This window comes from Magnolia sinica, chromosome 6 (assembly GCF_029962835.1).
Source record: "Magnolia sinica isolate HGM2019 chromosome 6, MsV1, whole genome shotgun sequence".
Taxonomy (NCBI): Eukaryota; Viridiplantae; Streptophyta; class Magnoliopsida; order Magnoliales; family Magnoliaceae; genus Magnolia; species Magnolia sinica.
Genome location: NC_080578.1, coordinates 58,549,506 through 58,574,695, shown reverse-complemented (window position 1 = coordinate 58,574,695; position 25,190 = coordinate 58,549,506). Strand labels below are relative to the sequence as shown.

The window sequence follows — 25,190 nt, the reverse complement described above, 5'->3', positions numbered from 1 at the left end:
GCTCACAAAATTCTTGATTGCCAAATCCGGTGCCAACATCATCCGTAGAACCCCATTCTCGGCTCCCAGCGTACATACGCCAGATTCCGATCCTGGGATCCTACAAGGAGGATTTTTTCAGCGTACATTTATCTCGTAATAAGCATAACCACAAGTTTACCCAAATCACAAAGACAACATCATCATCACATATCCACTAATATAATTATTTGAGTATAATGTTGAAAGGGAAATACTTAAATTGAAAATCAAAGCTCCAGAAGACCGCTGCACGCTCCAAGCTCAATGCCGCTGCAACCTAACACCACCTGCATGCATTCATCATGCATAAGCTTATATAGAAAGCTTAGAGGGTGGTGAAAGTGTGTGTAAGGTAAGTGCTAAGGATACAATAAAGCCCATAAATCATACATCATTGGAATAAGGGAAAATACTGACAAGATCATGAATCATATGATATCAGAGTAAGCGGAAATATACTGGTAAGTCCATGAGTACTATCAGCCATACCTAGGCTATGCGATGCAAAACATAATAAGACAATAACAGATGCGGAGGATGCAATGCAATATGCAAATCCTGACGAGCCACGAATACCACCAACCTCATCTAGGCCATATAAGTATAAAAACATAGTAACCCAAAATGCTAAGTACTGCGAATGCAATATAATATGTGGTGCGAATGAAATGACCATGCTGGGATGTGAAGTCAGGACGATAGTAGGTAGTATCGCAGGCTACGGGGTCCACCACAAGGGACTTCTATCCAAACCAGTCTCATACCTAAATTTGGATAGTCTGACTCAATGTGGTAAACTCCTGATCTCAGGTTAGTCGCGTGCCCAACTGAAATCCTGGCCATACGAAGGTACACGTAGCAAACAGTTACGCACCACCAGCCCAAGTGGATAGTGAATGAATGAATGAATGGATATGCAATTCTTGCTCAATAAGTCCACATATTAGTACAGTTGCTCTCTTGGAAAATCACTGGGGTCTATTACACTTTACACCGATTGCCTCCTCCCTAGCTACACAGCCCTACAAGTGGAAGAGACCCCACTATCCGCCTAGCAAGCAGTCTGCCAATACCTACTCGGTTCGTCGATAGTGGACCTATTTACCAGCTGGTCATACTCAACCTATCTTATATCCCCCTCACTCAGGGGGATAAGGTCACACCCCCTCCTAACCGACCACAACACATGGGAGACGCGGCCTATTGGTATTCGGCACTTGGGCGCTCATGTTCCACACGGTCTAGATGTTGGGGCACCTCCTGGCCTCGGAGATTCTGAGATTTTTACCCAAGGACATCTTATGTGCCCACAGTGCTAGCACCAAGTATTTTTAGTGTCCCATTTAGCCATCCACGATGTGCCTGTGGAGGCCATGACCTTGATGTCGCTAGGGAGTATAATGATCAAGTCACGTATATGCGAGATGCATGAGTCACACTATCCAGTCATGCAGCAATCCTGCGCGTATGGTACGATAATGTGGGCACTCCGTCTCATAAGGAGTCCCATAAATAGTCTGCCTAATGGCGTATGCTATGATCAAACATTCCTCATATCAGGCATACATATGATGCATATGGGCATGAATCATGGAGTGATACTAAGCATTTTATAAGGTGATGAACTACTCTCACAATGAAGATAGGCCTAGACGGCCTACACATAACAAGTATGGGCCTATCAATGGGCCCTAAAGAGAGTCACAATGCAGACATTTAACCAACATTATTCTTACAATGTAGAGGTCAAAGCAACATTGCTCACAAGGCACGGCCCGCCATAAACAACATTACCATCACATATTACATCGGGTGCACATTCCTCGCATTGAGCCATATGTACACCACATCAGGCCTAGCCATGCAGGCCACAAATACATCAAGATGGGCCTCATCACATGGCCCAAAAATATATCACAATGGGCCACAACATATGAGCTAGAAACACATCACAATGGGCCTTGCCAAATGGGTTAGAAATACATCACAATGGGCCTCAACCCACGGGCCCTAATACATCACAATGGGCCTTAACCCATGGGCTCCAAATACATCATAATGAGCCTTAACCCATGGGCCCTAATACATCACAATGGGCCTTAACTCGTGGGCTCCAAATACATCACAACGAGCCTCAACCCATGGGCCCTAATACATCACAATGGGCCTCAACCCATGGGCCCCAAATACACTACATTGGGCCTCATCAAATGGGCTACACCAATGGGCCCCATGTATATCAAATGGGCCATACCCAAATATAAGTAGTGAAAATGATTTCTACCATTAAAATTCTTAAGGCCCGCTGTAACATTTATTTTCTATCCAATCTGGCCATAAGGTCACACAGACCTGGATTAAGAGGAAACAAATTTCTTAATGATCCAAAACTTCTGTGAAACAAAAGGTTTCAATGGCAAACACTCGATCCCCACTACTTTTTGCTATGTGGTCCACTTGATCCTAGATCTGCCTCATTTTTAGTCTTAAGCCTAAGATGGGCATGCCAATTGAATAGACGGTTTGGATACAATACATAAATCAAGGAGTGTCCCACACATGTCGCCAAGGTGGGCTCCACATAACCTACCACATCACAACCATATGCCTGGTGGTGGAACATGTGCAAATCCAAACCATTACTGGTGGGTCCCACGTGGGGCCCACCATAATGTTTATCTGACATCCAATCTGTTAATGAGGTCATACAGACCTGCATACAGAGGAAAAACAAATTACATAATGATGCAAAACTTCTAACAACCCAAAAGGTTTCAATGGCTGACATTCATTCCACACTGCTTTGGCGGGGTGGCTTACTTGATTAATGGCTAGATGGCAAGGGATAGAACACGTACATCACAGTGCGTCAACAGCATTTACAGCAGCAGGTGCTGCTGCCTACATATTTTTTTTTTTGAAAATCAGTATTTTCAAGGTTTTTCGTGTGTGGGGCCTGCATCAGTGGAACCCACCCTGGCCATTGAATTCTATAGTTCGAGACCAACCAAATGAGTCCAATATTCAATGTGTTTTGGTGTGTGAAAACCTCAAGTGGATTTCAACGGCAGAAAACATCACTTGCCATGCTATGGCCCACCAGAAATTCAGATTAGCTTCATTTTTCATCTCAACGCCTAAAATGACGTAGAGAATGGAATGGATGGCGTGGATTAAACACATACATTAAGGTGGGGCCTGCATGAGCAGCCCACTAAAAAATCACTCTTTTCCTTTTTTTCTATGTTGATGTCAGCACACTCCACTGTGCGTTCACACTCCAGTGAACACATCCAACATCCAAGGACACTAGACGGACTGGGTTCACATGTTGATCGAGGTGGGTCCCACACGGACGTGGCCCACTTAGATCATTATGGTACTTGTGTTTTCCCCATCCCCATCAAGGTAGGGCCACAAGTTTTGGATGTTTGGATAAGGCATACATCAAGGTGGGGTACATCCGGGTGGGCCACACAACCACATTATCACACACAAAAACAAATAAAATGAAGTGAGGGAGAGAGAGAAAGAAAGAGGGACACATGTGATGGAGGGACCGCGGCACTATGGGCCCTCCGTTTCAAGCATCCAAACAAACATTAAGTGGGTCCCAATACATGTGGGCCCACCAAATCAAAAATCAACGGTGGAGATTACTCCTCCACCTAGATGGAAGGTCTAAATGACATCTTTTCAAGCTAGAAAGTAAACATCATGATAGGGTCCATGGAGAATGGCCCCATCATGGAATGATCATGATAATCAAGGTAGTCCATCGGCCACATCATGGGTCCAAAGTGAGATCCATACCATCAATATGTAGGCCTCACTTGGCCCTTCATAAAAATATGCATCTAAGCCTATGAAGCACCCACCATTCAATCTTCTTGGTCCGTTAGAAAGCCATTCTCCTTGCGTCTCACTTTAATGGTGGATGATAAGAAGTGAAGGGTTATGATGAAGGATTTTGGGGTAGGAAAGTGGGCCACACAACTCACTCTCTCTCTCTTGGAAAACCATGGACGTCCACATTCATGTTGCTTAGAGTTTGTGTTGAGAAATGACAGAGAGAGGGGTGGTTGTAAGAGAAGTGCTGGGTGATGGATGTGAGTGAGTGATGGATGTGAAGTGAGTGATGGGTGAGGTGAGAGATTAGTTGACTTAGTGGTTGCTTGACTTGTGGAGAAAGAAAGTATGGGTGCTCTTGTACTTGACATGAGGTAATTGATTGAATGATTTAAGTGATTGATTGATGGGACATGTTGTAGAGATTCTCTTGGGATTACAAACGTACGACATTTTCTTCGAAATAAACGCCGGCCCACATCTCCCTGCCAGGGTGCCGGATCGGTATGCAAGACGCGGCGTTGGAACCACTGCGATAGTGTGGTCGCAATGGTACAATCTCGGATTAAGCCAACTCAGATCTACGGGATACTACTTAGGGTCACGCGCAAACGTCGATTATAGGTCACAGGCTGCAGAATTCGACAGAAGGGATCGTGGGAGTCGATGGAACAGTATGGACTAGGATACATGTCTTACAGCTTCTTTTTCTAGTTTTTAATTTTATATCGATATTCACTTGTATTCATTTAGTCTTTTCATTTTCATTCTTTTTTAGATTTTTCATTCTTTTCATTTTTTTCTATTTTTTTCATGACCTTTTTGTCGATCTCACTTGTTTTTAAACTGACTCTTTTTATCTTTTAAGGTGGATAAAATTCTCCAGAATCAATTCTCTTCTTCTATTTGTGATTCACATGCTATCAACCAGAAATTCTAGTAACATTCACAAAAGGTAGAATGATCGTGTTTTTTAATTTAGATCAAACTGATATATGAACTTTCTCTTAATCAATTGAGTGTATGAACTTTAGGTGATAGATTATTTAGTTGATCAAACTCCAACAATGCAAAATCCACTTTCTACCTTATCATCATACTCAAGGCATTCTTAAGTCCACACATTATCATTTTCAAATAGTTTTTATCTTAAAAAAGTGAAATTTTTTAGCAATTTTTGTTGAGAAACTAAGAAAGTACTGATTAGTTTACCTAATCCACACCCCCAACCTAAAATCTACATTGTCCTCAATGTAAAAGATATAAGCATGCAAAGTAAAAGAGGCAATGAAAAGAAATGAGAAGTAATGGAAAGGTAGTACCTGAAGAAGGAATTTTTTAGGCTTTTTCCAAGGATCTCAATGTGAAGATGGGTTAGCACAAATACTGAAACAAGTTGAAAGCAAATTATCCTAATCCTAAATTCTAGGAAAGCAATAAACCTAACTACACCTCTATCGAACTAGGAGGTCAATCCTAGTAAAAAGGATCAATCAGAGGTATGGACATGTTCTTTGAATCAAATTTCTCCACAAATGGCTTTAGACGATGTCCATTCACTTTGAAAGCATTTCCATTGTTTGGATTCTGAATCTCAACGGCCCCATGAGGATAAACATTAATAACAGTGAAAAGACCGGTCCAACAAGATAGAAGTTTTTCCAAAAAAAAGGTGTAATCGAGAATTATACAAAAGGACTTTTTGACCAGTTAAGATGTTTTCCAAAGGATGTTCTTATCATAGAACACCTTCATCCTCTCCTTGTAAATTCTCGAGTTCTCATATGCATCATTCTAGATTTTCCTCGAGTTCATTCAATTGAAGTTTACATAACGAGCCAACGTTGTCCAAATTAAAGTTTAAATTTTTAATGGCCCTGTAGGCTCTATGTTCCAGCTCCACAGGTAAGTGGCAAGCCTTTCTATAGACAAGTCTAAAGGGAGTCATTCCAATAGGGGTTTTTAATGCGGTACGGTAAGCTTATAAATCATTGGTCAAACGAATTGACCAATCATTACAATCAGGGTTAACCATTTTCTCTAAAATGTGTTTAATCTCCCTGTTAGAAATCCCAACTTGCCCACTTGTTTGTGTGTGGTATGGAGTGCTCACCTTATGAGAGATTCCATATTTCCTCATTGAGTTTGTAAATAGCCTATTCCAGAAATGTGAACCTCCATCGCCAATAATGGTCAAGATGTTCTAAATTGGGAAAGGATATTTTCTTTTAAGAATTTAATGACCGTTTAATGGTCATTATTCCGACACGAGATTGCTTTGACCTATTTAGTGACATAGTCTACTACTAGCAAGATGTATAAATTCCCAAAATATTGGGGGAATGGTCCCATGAAATCAATGCCCCACCAATCAAATGCTTCAATGATGAGAATGGGGTTTAAAGGCATCATATTTTGATGGGACAATGCTCCCAATTTCTAACAATGGTCATAAGCTTTACAACATAGTGTCATGCCCTAAAATCAGAAACTGGGCTCACAAAATTCTTCATCACCGAATTCGGTGTTGACAGCCTCCGTAGTACCCCATTCTCAACTCCTGACACCCATTTGCCAGATTCCAATCCTGGGATCCTACAAGGAGGATTTTTAGTATGATTTTTTTTGTAAGGGAGCATAACCACAAGCATAACTAAGTCATAAAAAACATCATAACCACATATCCACTAATAAAATCATTTGACTACAATGCTGAAAGGGAAATACATATATGAAATAAAAACTTAAAAGCTCTGGCACACGCTCCTGCCTCAATGCTGATGTGACCTAATGTCACCTGTACGCAACGGTCGTGCGTCAGCTTATAAGAAGCTTAGAGGGTAGTGTCTATGTGTGCAATGAACGTGCCAAGCAAATAAATATCAGAGTAAGCAAAAATACTGGCAAGTCTATAATTGTTCGAGTATAAGGACATAAAAACTAAATATCATATGTTGAGGATGCAATGCAAATCAGCTCTGCAATGCAGAGCCATAGTAATTCGAATGTCATATGCTGAGGATGTAATGCAATATGCAAATCCTGACAAGTCCACAAATATCATCAGCCTTATCTAGGCCACGCAATGTAAAAACATACTAAACCAAATGTCATATGCAGAGGATGCAATGTAGTATGCAATGTAAAAGAAATGACAAAGCTAGAGTGTGTAGTCAGGATGATAGTACATGGTATAAGAAGCTGTGGTGTTTATCACAAGAGACTTCTCTCCAAACCAATCCCATACCTAAATTTGGATAACTAGACTCAATGTGGTAAACTCCTAATCTCGGGTTGGTCGTGTACCCAACCAAAATCATGGCCGTTGCGAAGGTACACATAATGATTTAGTTGCACACCACCAGCCCGAGTTGATAGCGAATGAATGAATGAATGAGTCAAGTGTTAAGTACGCAACTCTTACTTAGTAAGTCCACATATCAGTACCGTACATCTCTGGGATATCACCGGGGTCTAGTACACTTCATACCAGATTGTTACCCTATCGCGCACAACCAGGTGAGTGGAAGAGACCTCACTACCCGCCTAGCTAGAAGTTTACCAATATTTACCCGGCACGTTGATAGCGGACCCATTTTTGAGATGATCAAACTCAGCCTAGCTTTGCCCCAACCCTCAAGCGGATAAGGCGACACCCCCTTCCAACCGACCATGACATAGTGGGAGATGCGGCCTACTGGTATTTGGCACTCGGGTGCTAATGTATCCACTCGGTCTAGACGTTGGAGCATCCCCTAGCCACAGAGGTTTAGGGGCTTTCACCCACACACATCCAAAGTGCCCACATGTTGAGTTTGAAACATTTTCAATGTCCCATTTGGTCATCCACGATATGCCTGTGAAGGCCACAACCCTGGTGTCACTAGGACGTATAGTGATCATGTGACACAAAATACGAGATGCATGAGTCATATCATCCATTCATGCATCAACCTGTGCGTACCACGCGATCATGTGGGGCAAATCCATCTTGCAAGGAGTCCTATAAACATCTCAGCTCAATGACATATGCTATGATCAATCATTCCTCATAACAGGCCTACAAATGATGCATATCGGCATATGCCATGACATTATACTAAACATGCTCTCAGTGTGACCTACTAAACAAGGTATGCGAGCATGTTATTAAATATAAATAGTAGACAATAATGGACGACAATCTGCCTAAACCGGTATATCACATATTAAGAGTAGGAGCTAAACGACTTACTCCTTTTACAACTGCAGGAGTCTATGTGGTATGTCCCTTATTAGGCTAACGTTAGCCTCTTAAGACACTAATATAACAAATATCCCGAGTCGGGGTCCACTGGGGGGAAAACGGCAGATCAACCCATACATCGAGATAGGCTCGATACAGTGGATATCACATATTCTTCCATTTACGGTGAGAGGTTATGATGTATTCTCCTACAACCAATGGATGGCCTAGATGGCATACCTTCATCAAGGATGGGCTCATGGGTTGAGTCTAATGGGTATACAACAAGGTGAATTAAGAGGGTGAAACTTCGTACAATGAGTGGCTTCCTCACCCTCTCTCTCATCAAATAAACTGGGCTTTCCAATGGGGCCTGGTATGAATACAAGATGGCTTTGGTGGGGTTCATACATTTAGGACTATGTGTCCTTCTAAACAGATTGGGTAGCCCGCTCAACACCTAAGTGGGCCTTGGGTATGGTCATTAAACTTGAGCAAAACATGAATCTAGGTGGGCCACATTTCTATGGAAGGCCCGGTATGAACATAATGTGGGCTCCAAGGTTTGGACAATCCTATAGGGCATGGTGGGAAGCACCATTATTAATGGGGGCCTAGCGGTTTGGGTTAGCCCAATGGGTAACACTAACATCAGTGGGGACCCAACGGTTTGGGTTAGCCCATAAACGGTAAGGGTGGAAATGGGCCTAACAATGGGGCCTACGGAGGTTTACAACGGTGGACATTTAACCACCATTGTCTTAAGGTGCTGTCCAATTGGGATTGGGATTGGAATCACAACGGGGCCCTTGGCCCTTAAAATTTCTAGAAGGACAGATGGATAGTGCATGTACTATGCACACATCATGGTGGGCCTCTCAAGGAAGCCCATGGGGGCGTATAACTCATACATTATGGTGGGCCTGCATAAGGTGGTCTGTATAAATGAATGGATAGTGTGCATACAACACACACACATCATGGTGGGCCTCACACATCATAATGGGCCTCACATGTACAATGCGCCTCTCATATAACTGGCCTCACACACAATGGGCCTCACAGTGGGCCTGCACATCACAATGGGCCTCATTCACATCACAGTAGGCCACATACATCTCAATGGGCCTCATGCATCACAATGGGCTTCACATACAGTAGGTGAGCCTCACATACAGCAGGTGGGCCTCACTAGACGGACAGTGTAAATTTAATACATGCATCATGTGAGTCCCACCATTCCACGCTTGACGGAGTGGATGAAATACGTACATCAGGTGGTCTCACCATCCCACACTGGACGGTGTGGATAACACACATATATCAGGTGGGTCCCACCGTCACACTGGACGGTGGAGAATAAAACACATACATCAGGGCCCCATAATCCCACACTGGATGGTGTGGATGTAACACATTTATCAAGGCCCCACCGTCCACCTACTGGACGGTGTGGGTACAGCATATACATGGAGGGTCCCATCGTCCACCTGCTGGACGGTGTGGATATAGCATACGCCAGGTGGGTCCCACCGTCCCACGCTGAACGGTGCTGATAAAATACTTACATTAGGGTGGTCCACGTACACGTGGCCCACCGGTCAGCTAATCATGTAAGGCTCGTATCCTAATCCGTACCATTCCTTATACTTTCGAGATCCTTCTCGTCGAATTCTAGCAACCCATGACCTGTAATCAGTGTTTGCGTGTGACCTTAAGTCGCATCTTATAAATCTGAGTAGACTCTACTCAATGCGTGTATCATTGTGACCGCATTGTCGCTGCGATTCCAATGCCACATCTTGTGCACCGATGCGATGTCCAAGGCAGGAGTTATGGGCCCTTGTTTATTACGAGGAAACGCCACGTGTTGTGAATCCCAAAAGAATCTCTACAATTCATTATATCAATCAATCAATCACAAGTCAAGTACATCCCATCACAACCCATCACTCACCCATAACTCTCTCTTCACCAAGTCAAATGAACCCATACCTAGCCATTCCTTTCTTACCAATAAGTCAAGGCAACCCATACCCCATGCCACCTCATGCCCCCAAAAGTCAGGAAAGCCCATACCTTCCATGTCACCTCCTCTTACAACATCCTCTCCCTCTCTCTCTCTCATTCTCTACCCATTCCCCAAGCAACCTAAGAGAAGCAATCGTCCAAGGAGAGAAGAGCTAAGGAGAACCTAGGTGTGGCCTAATTCTTACCCTCAAACCTCTCAATCCAACCCTTCAATTCTCATCATCCTCCATCAAATAGGAAGCCTAGGAGCTAATGAGTCTAGGAAGCTAAAGAAGAGGACCATAAGTGGGTGATTTGTAAGATTAGATTGTGTTTTGATAATGGGCCAAGTGGGCCTACCGATTGATGGTATGGATCTCATTTTAGACCCTAGGTTTGGCCGATGGCCAACCATGATTCATATGATCATCCCATGATGGGGCCATTTTCCATGGACCCCATCGTGATGTTTATTTTACCATCGTGAAAGGTCATCTAGACCTTGCATTTGTTTGGTGGAAAGGGATCTCCACCGTTGATTTTTATGATTTAGGGCCCACATGATTTGGTACCCATTTTGATGGATGTATTGTATTTGCATGGCCCACCTAGGGAGGGCTCATAGTGGCGGAGCCCCTCTCCTCCACCGCGTATTTCTCTCGCTCATTTTCATGTATGATGGCCCACCATGATGTATGCTTTGATCCACACCGTCTGCACCATCCACTGACTGGACGGTGGGACTTCACTGTAATATATGTGTTTTAACGCTGCCCGTGTAGCACATGGACCCACCTTGTATGTGTGTATACACACTATCTAGGGGCTGGGCGATTAAAGAATGTAATATATATATATATATATATATATATATATATATATATTTATATATAATATGGTGGGCCCCACATAGGACCCACCTCTATGCAAGAAGATTGGCTAGTGTACGTTACACAGTTATATGGCCGTTGTATTGACATCAGAAAGTGGTGTGGGTCTGATCATGAGGTATGTATATCCACACCATCCAGATTGCTGGATGGTGGGACCCACCGTTAAGGTATGTGTTATATCCAAGCCATCCACACATGGGACATGTGGACCCACCTTGATGATGGGCTTCATCCAGGTCATCTGTCCACTAGACGTCTAAGATGCCTGGATGAAGGACAACATAAATATTTGCCTGATTCAAAACTATTGGTGGGTCCACATGTGTGGACCCCTGTGGACCCACCTAATATATATGTTTCATCCATCTCGTCCGTCCCTGGGATGGTGGGTCCCACCCTGCACATATGGGGTCTCCACCGTCCAGTTGGGACATGGACCCCAGCATAGTTTATGTGTGATATCCACACCATCCAGATAGGCTAGACGGTGGGGCTTGTTGTAATGCATGTGTTGCACCCACACCATCCAGCGATTGTGGGGCCCACGTGATATAAGTGTTGTACATCCACACTGTCCAGTTGTTTGGGACGGTGCTGGATGCACCATAATGTAAATGTTGTATTCACACCATCTGCCCATGGACCCTACATAATGTATGTATTTTACGTCCACGTCATCCATCTGTTTTATACCTACGCAGTCCATCTTATGCAATGCGGCCGACTTGATGTATATGAGGCCCATGTGATACAGCCCATTTGATGTATATAAGGCTCATGCAATGCGGCCCACTTGATGTATATGAAGCCCATGTGATGCAGCCCATTGTGATGTATATGAGGCCCGTGTACGAGGCCCATTGTGATGTATATGAAGCCCATGTGATGCGGCCCATTGTGATGTATATGAGGCCTGTGTGCGAGGCTCATTGTGATGTATATGAAGCCCATGTGATGCGGCCCATTGTGATGTATATGAGGCCCATGCGTGAGGCCCATTGTATGTGAGAGGCCCATTATGTGTGTGAGGCCCACCATGATTTGTATGTTGTATACACACTGTCATCCATTATAAGGGCCATGGGCTGCCCTGAGAGGCCCGCCGTGATGTATATATTATACGCCCAACTATCGGCTGTCTCGTGAGGCTCACCTTGATATTTGTACTATACACGCTGTCCATTCATTTTTTCCAAATAGTATAAGGGCCGAGGGCCCTGTTGTGATTTCGATTTCTATCCTAGATGGACTACGCATTAGGAGACAATAGTGGTTCAAGGTCCACTGTTGTAAACCTCCCAAGGGCCCATGGTTAAAATCTTTACCTTGTTGGGTTAACCCAATCCATTAGGCCCTCATTGATGTTAGAGAATAAACACCTTCCCTTATTGGGCTATCCCAAACCATTGGGCCCCCATTGATGATACTCATCTCACCCTATCGGGTTAACCCAAACCCTTTAGCCTCATTAATGTTAGTGATACCCGTTTTCTCTTATTGGGTTATCCTGAACCGTTAAGCCCCCATTGATGCTAGTAATACCCATCTTTCCCTTGTTAGGTTATACCAACCCATTGGACCCTCATTTGATAATAATGCTTTCCACCATACCCTGTAGGACCACCCAAGCCTTGGAGCCTATCTTGTGTTCATACCCGGCCACCCATAGTAATGTGGCCCATCTAGATGCATGTTTTGCCCAAGTTTAGTAACCATACCCAAGGCCCACTTAGGTGTTGAGCGGTTACCCAACCCGTTTGGAATGACACATAGTCCTAGATGTCGGAACTCCGCCAAGCCCACTCTGTGTATGTATCAAGCCCCATAAGGAAGCCCAGTTTATTCATGATAAGAGGTTGAGAAAGTCCAATTGTTCACCCTGTTAGCTCACCTTGTCATATACCCACTTGACTCACCATGAGAGGTGTATCCTACCCTTGTACCCCATTTGCTATGATCTCGCGACATGTACATATCATCTGCATCGTCCATCTCTTCATTGAGACAAGTACGAGGTCCATCCTTGACATTAGTGTATTATCTAAGCCATCCGTTGCTTAGAACACCATCATCGCTTGCCATAGATGGAAGAATATGTGGTACCAGATTTAGTATATCCACCGTGTAGAGCCTATCTCAATGTTTGGGTTAGATCCACCATCCCTCTATGGACCCCGCTTTAGGATATATGATATGTTAGTACCTTGAATAGGATAGTTTATCATGGACCATTCCATATAGACTTCTACATGTCTAATAAGGAGTATCATTCAGTCCTTACTCTCGTAAGTGACATACCAGTTAAGACCGGTCATTACCTGTTATATTTGATAATCATGCTAGTATACTTAGTCTAGTAGGACACATTGAGTTCATGCTTAGTATTACATCATGCTACATGTCCATACACATCATTTGTATGCCTGTTCTGAGGAATGGTTAATCATAGCATTGCTGTTGGGCTGAGTTATTTAGGGGACTCCTTAAGAGACAAAGTTGCCCCACATGATCGCACGGTACATGTAGGTTTGATGCATGACTGGATGGTATGACTCATGTATCTCGTATTTGTGTGACATGATCACTAGGCGCCCTAGCGATATCGGGGTTGTGGCCTTTACATGCATGTCGTGGATGACCAGATGGGACACTAAAAATGTTTTGTTCGAGCATCTGGGCACGTTAGTTGTCCGTGGGTGAAAGTCCCTAAACCTTTGTGGCCAGGAGACGCTCCAACATCTAGATCGAGTGGATACGTGAGCGCATGAGGGCCGTATACATTAGGCCACGTCTCCCGCTGTGTCGTGGTTGGTGGATGGGGGTGTGGCCTTATCTGCCCAAGTGAGGGGGCTGTAAGCTAGGCTGAGTTTGACTAGCTCATGAGTGGGTCCGTTACCGATGAGCCAGGTCGATATTGGTAAGCTGGTAGTGAGCTCTCTTTCACTCACTTGGTTGCACAGCTAGGGAGGTAGCGATCAGTGTGGAGTGTACTAGACCCCGGTGATGATCCCAGAGATGTACGGTACTTATATGTGGACTTATTGAGTAGAAGTTGCATACTCAGCATTTCATTCATTCATTCACTATCTACTCAGGCTGGTGGTGTGCAATTAGATCATTATGTGTACCTTACAATGGCCATGATTTTGGTTGTGTACATGACTAACCTGAGATCAGGATTTTACCACATTGTGTCCAGCTATCCAAATCAGGTATGGGCTAGTTTGGATAAAAGTCACTTGTGATGAACCCCACAACTTGCAATACTATGTACTATCATCCCGACTTCACACTCCAGCTTGCTCATTTCTTTCGCACCACATATTACATGCATCCTCAGCATATCGCATTTGGTTTATTATGCTTTTGTATTTCTTAGCCTGAATAAGGTTGATGTTATTATGGACTCTCCATGATCTGAATATTGTATTACATCCATTACACATGGCATATTGGGTTGCTATGTTTTCTCATTTATATGGCCTAGATGAGGCTGATGGTATTCGCAGCTTGTCAAGAATTGCATATCGTATTACATCCTCGACATCTGATATGTGACTCATTATGACTTCGCATTGCATAGCCGATCTGTGTTGCAGAGTCTGATGTTGAATGACTTATAGACTTGCTAGTATTCTGCTAACGCTGATATTTGTGTGCTTGGCACTTATCTTGCGCACACATACATCACCCTCTAAGCTTCTTATAAGCTTATGCACGACCGTTACGTGCAGGTGACGTTAGGTTGCAGTAGCATTGAGGCAGGAGCGTAGAGGCTGAGCTTTATGGAAATTTTATTATATGCATGTATTACCTTTCAACATTGTAATAAACTATTTATATTAGTGGATATGTGATGATGATGTTGCTCTTGTGATTTAGGTAGACTTAGGGTTATGCACCTTTACATAAAAAAATTCACACTGAAAATCCTCCTTGTAAGATCTCAGGATCGGAATCTGGCATATGAGTGTCAGGAGCTGAGAATGGGGTACTACGGAGGCTGTCGGGGCCGGATTCAGCAAACGGGAATTCTGTAAGCCTGGTTTTCGAGTTTGGGGTGTGACGGATTAAACTAATATTGTTATTTTCCCTTCGTCCAGGCCTATTCAAAATGGATAGCCAGGTGGGCCCTACCCACTGGACGGATGGCGTGGATGACATTATGCTATGGTGGGGTCCATGGAATGGTGGGTCACCCCACTCCAATCAGGCTGATAATTGTGTTTTCCCTACGTCCATGCCTTCTCGAAAAAGGTAGCAGGGCGGGATGGCTGGAAGTGGCAACGAGGTGGGCCCCAGTTTGGACAGCGAGGGTATCCCACAATGGTACAGCGTGGGTACGACACATACATCATCAAGATGGGCCATCAACAGGGAGAGAGTTATGTAGTGGAAGGGAGCTCCACCACTATAAGCTCCCTTGAGCTACAATACATACATCAAGATGGGTCCCAAAACTTGTGGGCCCTTAAATGAGAAAATCAAGGTGGGGATACCATCCTCATCACAAATTTAAGGTCTAGATGACCTCTACATGTTAAGAATCAAACAAAAATCATGGTGGGGCCCATGGAGAATGGCCCCATCATGGATTTACATACATGAATCATGGTGGACCATTGGCCACACCTTAGGTCCCAAATAGGATCCATACCATCAACTGGTAGGCCCCACTTGGCCCATCATCAAAATCAAGATCTAAACCTAAGATTACCCACTATTGCTCCTCTTCTTTACCTCCTTGGAATCCTTGGCTCCTAAGCTCTCTCTTTGATAGTGGATGATGAAGTTTGGATGGTTGGATGGCGAGATTGGGTGGTAGGGAGATGGTTCTTCTCTTGGCTTCTCTTTTCTCTCCTTAGTCTTTTTCTCTCTTAGTTGTTAGGGAAATGGAGGGAGAAATGAGAAGGAATGAGTGAGGAACGGGTGTTGTAAGAAGAAGTGACATGGAATGTATAGGCTTGGTTGACTTTTGGGGGCATGAGGTGGGATGAGGTATGGGTTGCCTTACATTGTTGGTAAGAAAGGGATAGGATAGGTATGAATGGTACAATCTCATCAATACCTAATCTAACAAGACAGTCCTAAGGCCTGGTCGCACGAATCGTCGACGACTCCTGATGACTGAGGGTCCCGCTAGGTTTTATAAAGTCTGCCTTGGGCCTACTGGGGAGGTGTATGTCTCCTCTATGGTTGTTGCTACTGCGCCTGCTGTTGGGGTCTCGGTGGCAGGTACTATCATCGTTGCTACTGCCATGGAGGCTGCTGCTGAGGATGGGGACACTCGTGCTTACGATGCCCCATCCCACCGCATCTGAAATAAACACCTGAGAATGGTCTCAGTGGTGGTGTTGAAGGTGCTGCTGGCACTCGAAAGGATGGACAGTTCCTATGCCTTTGCATTCGTCGACGCTGCTGATCGGAGCTACCGGAGGGGGTCTTCCTCTTCCGGTCCCCTCTCCGGTCATGGACCTGCTGGGAATCCGCTCATTCTGCCTCATATATCAGGGCCTGCTGTATGACTTGCTCAAATGTCAGGAGCATGTGTCGAACGACATCACTTTGAAGGCCACGACGCAAGCCACACTCAAAATGGTGGGCCTTCCTCTCCTCATCAGCTCCATAAATGGTATAAATCCCGATAACGCGACGAATCGGGCCTCATACTGGGACACCAACATGTCCACCTGCATAAGAGTCTTGAACTCGAGTGCGCACTGTTGACAGCTGCGTATCGGGAAGAACTTCTACTTGAACCAATCTGTAAAGTCCTCCTATGTCCACTCAAACTCTGCCCTTGCCACTAGAGCAACCGATGTCCACCAGTGCTCAGCCTCTCTCTGAAGAAGAAATACTGACAATGGGACTTGCTTCTGGGTCGTGCACCTCATGGTATCAACGATCTTCTCCACCTTAGATCTCTATCTTTCCGTTGTTGACGAGTCAGGTTCTCCCTGGAAACGCGAGGAATCGAGCCGCTTCAAGTCATGTAGAAGGGAGCTCACATGCTCCTGCTCAGTTTGGGCAGGTACATCCGCGGGTTGCCTATCCTACCCCTGATGAATCACGATCATCGCCTGTAGCATCTGTTGTAGCTGATTCGTGCTCACCGATACGGTCAGGGTTGCACTGGTCTTGGAAGTGAGAGCCGCTCAGCTCGATCTCTCATGCGTCATACCCTATAGGAAGGGACAAGTGGCTTATTACCCTCCAGCACTCTCAAATGCACACACAGTAGGGAGCTATATCAGAAGGTTTCTAAGTTATTTGAACTCGGGGACCTAATCATTCTAAGTTCTCAATAATCATATAATGAAGGGCAGTTACAAGCAGTATGAGATGTTATCCTCAGGTAGTCCCAAGTTATGCTCCGATACCAACTTCTGTCACGCAACAAACTCAGAAACCGAGCTCACAAAATTCTCGTTCACCGAATCCAGCATCGATAGCCTCCGTAGTACCCCATTCTCGGCTCCCAACACCCATTTGCTAGATTCCAATCTTGGGATCCTATAAGGAGGATTTTTAGTATGATTTTTTTTGTAAGGGAGCATAACCACAAGCAAAACCAAGTCATAAAAACATTATCACCACATATCCACTAATAAAATCATTTGAGTACAATGCTGAAAGGGAAATACATATATGAAACAAAAACTCAAAGCTCTAACACACGCTCCTACCTCAATGCTACTGCAACTTGACATCACCTACATGCAACGGTCGTGTGTAAGCTTACAAGAAGCTTATAGGGCGGTGTATGTGTGTGCAATGCATGTGTTAAGCATATAAATATCATAGTAAGAGGAAATACTGGTAAGTCCATAATCATTCGAGTACAAGGACATAATAAACCAAATATCATATGCTACGGATACGATGGAGATCGGCTATGTGATGCAGATTGGCTATGCAATGCAGAGCCATAGTAAGTCAAATGTCATATGCTAAGGATGCAATGCAATATGCAAATCCTGACGAGTCCACGAATACCATCAGCCTTATCTAGGCCACATAATATAGAAATATAGTAAACCAAATGTCATAAGCAGAGGATGCAATGCAAAAGAAATGACAAAGCTAGACTGTGTAGTCGGGATGATAGTACATGGTATCACAAGTTGTGGGGTTCATCACAAGGGACTTCTATCCAAACTAGACCCATACCTAAATTAGGATAGCTAGACTCAATGCGGTAAACTCCTGATCTCAAGTTGGTCGCATACCCAACCGAAATTATGGCCATTGCGAAGGTATACATAATGATTTAGTTGTGCACCACCAACCCGAGTGGATAGTGAATGAATGAATGAATGAGTCAAATGTTGAGTACGTAACTTCTACTCAGTAAGGTTCCACATATTAGTACTGTACATCTCAGGAATATCACCGGGATCTAGTACACTCCACACCAGATTGTCGCCCTATCGCCCGCAACCAGGTGAGTTGAAGAGACCTCACTACCTGCCTGGCCAGTAGTCTGCCAATATCTAAACAACATGTCAATAGCAGACCCATTTTTGAGCTGGTCAAACTTCGCCTAGCTTTGCTCCCTACCCTCGGGCAGATAAGGCCACACCCCCTTCCAACCGACCAGACACAGTGGGAGACACGGCCTACTGGTATTCAGCACTCAGGTACTCATATATCCACTCAATCTAGACATTAGAGCATCCCCTGGCCACGGGGGTTTAGGAGCTTTTACCCACATACATCCAAAGTGCCCACATGCTGAGTTCTAAACATTTTTGGTATCCTATCTGGTCATCCACCATATGTCTGTGAAGGCTATAGCCTTGGTGTCGCTAGGGCGTACAGTGATCATGTGACCCAAAATGCGAGATGCATGAGTCATACCATCTATTCATACATCAACCTGTGCATACCACATGATTATGTGGGGCAACTCCATCTCACAAGGAGTCCCATAAACATCTTAGCGCAATGGTATATGCTACGATCAATCATTCCTCATAACAGGCCTACAAATGATGCATATAGGCATATGCCATGACATTATACTAAACATGCTCTCAGTGTGACCTACTAAACAAGGTGTGTTAGCATGTTCTAAGATATAAATAGTAGACAATAATGGACCACAATCTGCCTAAACCAGTATATCACATATCAAGAGCAGGAGCTAAACGACATACTCCTACAACTATAGGAGTCCATGTGGTATGTCCCATGTTAGGCTAACATTAGCCTCTCAAGACATTAATATAACGAATATCCCAAGGTGGGGTCCACTGGGGGAAAATGGCTGATCTAACACATACATTGAGATAGGCTCTATATAGTGGATATCACGTATTCTTCCATCTATAATTAAAGGTTATGATGTATTCTCCTACAAATAATGGATGGCCTAGATGACATACCTTCATCAAGGATGGGCCTCGTGGGGTGAGTCTAATGGGTATACAACAAGGTGAGTGAAACTTCGTGTAACGAGTGGCTTCCTCACCCTCTCTATCACGAAATAAATTGGGCTTTCCTATGGGGGCCCGGTGTGAATACAAGGTGGCTTTGGTGGGGTTCATACATCTAGGACTATGTGTCCTTCTAAACGGATTGGGTAGCCCGCTCAACACCTAAGTGGGCCTTGGGTATGGTCACTAAACTTGAGCATAACATGTATCTAGGTGGGCCACATTTCTATGGAAGGCCCCGTATGAACATAATGTGGGCTTCAAGATTTGGACAATCCTACAGGGCATGGTGGGAAGCACCATTATCAATGGGGGCCCAACGGTTTGAGTTAGCCCAATGGGTAACACTAACATCAGTGGGGACCTAATGGTTTGGGTTAGCCCATAAAGGGTAAGGGTGGAAATAAGCCTAACAATGGGCCCTACGGAGGTTTACAACGGTGGACATTTAACCACCATTGTCCTAAGGTGCAGTCCATTTGGGATTAGGATTGGGATCGGAATCACAACGGGGCCCTCGGCCCTTAAAATTTCTAGAAGGACGGATGGATAGTGCGTGTACTATGCACACATCATGGTGGGCCTCTCAAGGTAGCCCATAGGGGCGTATAACTCATACATTATGGTGGGCCTGCATAAGGTGGTTTGTATAAATGAATGGATAGTGTGCATATAACACGCACACACGTCATGGTGGGCCTCACACATGGCAATGGGCCTCACACGTACAATGGGCCTCTCATATAATGGGACTCACACACACAATGGGCCTCATAGTGGGCCTACACATCATAATGGGCCTCAATCACATCACAGTGGGCCACATACATCTCAATGGGCCTCATGCATTGCAATGGGCTTCACATACAACAGGTGGGCCTCACCAGACGGACAGTGTAGATATAATACATACATCATATGAGTCCCACTGTCCCATGTTCAAGGCCCCACCGTCCACCTGCTGGATGGTGTGGGTGCAGTATAGACATGGAGGGTCCCACCATCCACCTACTGGATGGTGTGGATATAATATACGCTAGATGGGTCCCACTGTCCCACGCTGGACGTTGCGGATAAAATACTTACATTAGGGTGAGTCCACATACACGTGGCCCACTAGTCAGTTGATCAAGCTGATATTGTTATCCAAGCCTGTCCAAAACGGACATCCAAGTGGGCCCTACCCACTGGACGGACGGCGTGGATGGAATTGTGTTATGGTGGGGTCCATGGAAAGGTGGGCCACCCCAGACCAATCAGGCCGATAAATGTGTTTTCCCTATGTCCAGGCCTTCCCGAAAATGGTAACAGGGTGGGATGGCTGGATGTGGCAGTGAGGTGGGCCTTAGTTTGGACAGCGAGAGTATCCCACAATGGGACAGTGTGGGTACGGCACATACATCATCAAGGTGGGCCATCAACAGGGAAAGAGAGAGATAGAGGGAGAGGTGTATAGTGGAAGGGAGTTCCGCCACTATGAGCTCCCTTGAGCTACAATACATACATTAAGTGGGTCTCAATAGTTGTGGGCCCTCAAATGAGAAAATCAAGGTGGGGATACCATCCCCATCATAAATTTAAGGTCTAGATGACCTTTACATGTTGAGCATCAAATAAACATCATGGTGGGGTCTATGGAGAATGGCCCCATCATGGATTTACATATATGAATTTTGGTGGGCCATTGGCCACACCTTGGGTCTCAGATAGGATCCATTCCATTAACCGGTAGGCCCCACTTGGCCCAACATTAAAATTAAGATCTAAACCTAAGAACACCCACCTATTATTCCTCTTCTTTAGCTCCTTAGAATCCTTGGCTCTCAAGCTCTCTTTTTTATGGTGGATGATGAAGTTTGGATGGTTGGTTGGCGAGATTGGGTGGTAGGGAGATAGGTCTTCTCTTCGCTTCTCTTTTCTCTCCTTAGTCTTTTTCTCTCTTGGTTGCTAGGGAAATGGAGGGAGAAATGAGATGGAATGAGTGAGGAATGGGTGTTGTAAGAAGAGGTGACATGGAAGGTATGGGCTTGGTTGACTTTTGGGGGCATGAGGTGGCATGGGGTATGGGTTTCCTTACATTGTTGGTAAGAAAGGGATTGGATAGGTATGGGTTAATTTGACTTGATGATGAGCGAGGTATGGGTGAGTGATGGGTTGTACTTGACTGATTGACGAGAAAGGCATGGGTAGAGATTCTCCAGAATATCTCAAAATTCGCAACGCGCGGCATTTCTTTGAGATATACGCCGGCCCACAACTCCTAGTCTAGGTATTGCATTGGTGCGCAAGACGCGGTGTTGGAACCACGCCGACGGTGCGGTTGTAATGGTATGAGTTTCGAGTTGAGTTGACTCAGGTCTTCGGGATGTGACTTAGGGTCACGCGCATTTATTGTCTACAGGTCGCAAGTTGTCAAAGTTTGATGGGGAGGATTGTGAGAGGTGGTGGAATGGTACAGTACTAGGATACGTGCCTTACACAGTGGTCCAGTAAAAGCCGCACTACAGAATTTTAGTCGTGGTCTTTTTACTAAAAAAAAGTGACCACCACAGGCCTAAGAGTGACAGAAAGAGATGACACTTTGGTGTTCATTTCTGGCACACATCTCCTTAAAATTTGATCTGGGTAATATTTAAACAAATACAGATCATCCCAGAAGAATTTGCATACCTTGGCGAAGAATTTTTTCTTATCTTGCGCAGTCCAATGTGTTGGCATGAAACCTGTGGCAAGATAATTAGCAATATCAGCAAATCAAGGTAAGTGGGAGAGTTTAACCAATTATTCATTAGGGAACATGTCGTTTATGGGTACTGTCTCAAGGGAATTAGGAGGATCAAGTCGTGAAAGATGGTCAACCACTACGTTCTCTACTCCTTTTTTAATCTTTTATTTCTAAATCAAATTCCTGGAGTAGGAGGATTCATCTTATCAAGCGGAGCTTAACATCATTCTTAGAAAGAAGGTACTTAAGCGCCGCATGATCAGTATAGTGAAAGAGTGCATTTTGAAAGAGTGTATTTAAGCGTTAGCAAGTATAAAACGCTGGGTGTGGAAGAGTGAAAGAGTGTATTTTAGCCATTACCAATTATAAAACGCTACAATGTACATATATGGAACTTATTCAAGTAGTTATCATACTTCAAATAATCAATTCCCTGCAAAGTAGTTTATAAAACATTCTAATTAGTTTGGGTTTTCTTAATTTTAATTATCAAAAATACACATCCTTTATTAAAAGTTTGAAAGATATTCGTGTTTTCAAATATACTGTAATCTAAGCATTGTCCATGCTAAAAGAATCCAGTTCCGCATTTAACTCTATCAATGATACCATTAAATTTTTATTTTTTATTTTTTATAAATTCCAATTGAACTTTGGAAGCCATCAAAATCCATTTTCAAGTAAGGATTGAATAACTTATCTTAATTAGAGTTACAGAAGCTGCATAATGCATTTCAATAAACTGAATATTAATGTCTTCAATGGAGAGTTTTTGGTGCCCAAATGATCTTCATGTGAGGATTTTGAACTCAATAGAAGTATCCAGCCCTTTGGTTTATGACAATGAACCTTATTTACCAGAACGGGAAAGGGAGTAGCAACTTAAATAATATCAAAAGTAGAAGATTCATGTAACTTTATACTATACAACTACGTAAGGAAAGAAAGAAAAGATGTAAATAGAACAAAAAGAACAAAAAATAAAATAAAATTCACTGAAATAATATAAAGTCATTATGGAGAGGATAAAGACATCTAAATAGTGATCATGTGAGTTATTATTTTTATTTCTTATCAAATTTTCAGAAAATTTTCTTTTAAAGAAAAAAAATAGAAAAAACAATTCCATTGACGGTATGATTAGATTTGTCCTCTATTACATCTAATGATACAATTATGACTTGGACAACATTGCTTAATAAAATCATTTACAAAATAGCGGTTTGCTATTGCAAAACATCCTTACATTACTAACAATAGAAAAAGCTTTGCTAAACCCATGTCCATATATGGTAGTTCCTCTACATGCCAACACATCGCCAAATGTCACATATGTCTGAGATCCAAGCTGTCCATCAACTCAGCCCCACATTGTCAAGGTACTGGCCAGATAGCTAGACCAATCCACTAATCGGATGAGCAACAGTGCACAAAAGAAAAGTACCGCTAACAAATTTTGGCCACGTTCTTTTCAACTGACAATTGGTTTCACAAACCGTGACTCACCTGATGTTTGGGCCATGAAAATTAAGTCATGGGGCCACCCAATAGACAACCTAGATCACGCACACATTCCATGCTGTTATGTAGAGGGGCTGAATTTATACACTTGTTTGGGGTTAGCAAATGCCAAAATAAACAAACTTGCCATTGTTCTGGACATTAGAACCTTATAATGATTCAAAAAAGCTTCAACAGGTCCCCATTATACCTTTGGTATTAGTGCTGCTTAATTCGATTATTGTTTTGATGTGTCCCAAAATACTGATATATCCATTACTGCTGTACATACAAGGTTAAGAAGAAAATAGGATCTGCACCAGAACCTTATATGATTTTTAATGGGTGTTTGTGTGAAGAGAATACAATATGTTGGGATTCTGGAGATAAGGTGCCCAATACAACAAGATCAACTAAAACATTTCCATGAAAATCCTTAGAGTAACTCCTTTTTATTTTTATTTTTTGAAGGAATGAATTCATTTACTAACTAGGTACTTACAAGAACTTATATACCAAGTGACACAAGCATGAAGCAGAGTGAAATATCAGCAAACACCTGCACTATATTTTGATTTGAATTGATTAGAGATAAATCAAAAAACATATACATTACAACAATCCATCATTACAAAACAAAGAAAAGTTCTACCATTTCGAAAAAATTAACATCTATCCACAGAGCTTTCTTGGGAAGGGATAAGAACTGCTTACTTGACCATCCTTTTTTTTTAACGATTGACGCGTACTTGGCCATCATTATAGTGTTATATTTAAGTCCTCTGTTCCCGAGACACTACCTTTTCCAGTGGGTAGGTAAAAACTAATTTTTAAAAAAAAAAAACTTAGTGCTTACAGACACAGTAACAATTGGAAAAATAAGGCATTGTCTTGAGAAGATATGATCTTTAGTAAATTAGGATTTAATTATTCCACCATCCATGGTTGGACCTAATCCAATAGACTGGATCTAATAATCCACGAAGCCCAATGGCCCAAACACCCATCTACTTAACTGCTCTCTTCATTGATTACTGCAACGCCCTGAAATTTGGGGGTCGAGCATAACTCAGCTCCCGAGTTCCAAAACATCACTTATGCAACATATTTAATGATGGATGTATGTTGACTGTATTAGTGCATAAAACATGGAATAGATTAAGCCAAAGCACAGATATAATTCAGGGATAAGTGAAGAAAGCAAGAGGAGGACTTATAGAAATATATGTGTACAAGTGTGAATCCCTGAAGTACATACACAAACCAGGTCGTAATGTAAGTGTTACTTAACAAAATTACAAGTATCAAGTTACATTATTTGAATCCCAAAAAAAATAATCCTAGAGTCCCGCGCATCAGAACAAGCTCGATAGAACCTGTCTGAAAACTGCATATAAGAGAAAGCAGCTTCATCATCATCCATCTCCCGCTCTGCCTCAGAAGTCACATCAACATCTGCAACATCAGAACCTAAGACAAAGTCTGGTGGGTGTTTAACACTACCCCAGAACGTGGGAGTGAGTGATCAA

The 25,190-nt window shown here is 43.3% G+C and overlaps 1 pseudogene; it reads left to right on the top strand.

Annotated features, from left to right (window-relative positions):
* The first annotated feature begins 16,334 nt into the window (after window positions 1-16,334).
* Window positions 16,335-25,190, top strand: part of LOC131249627 (uncharacterized) — a 147,983-nt pseudogene continuing 139,127 nt past the window's right edge.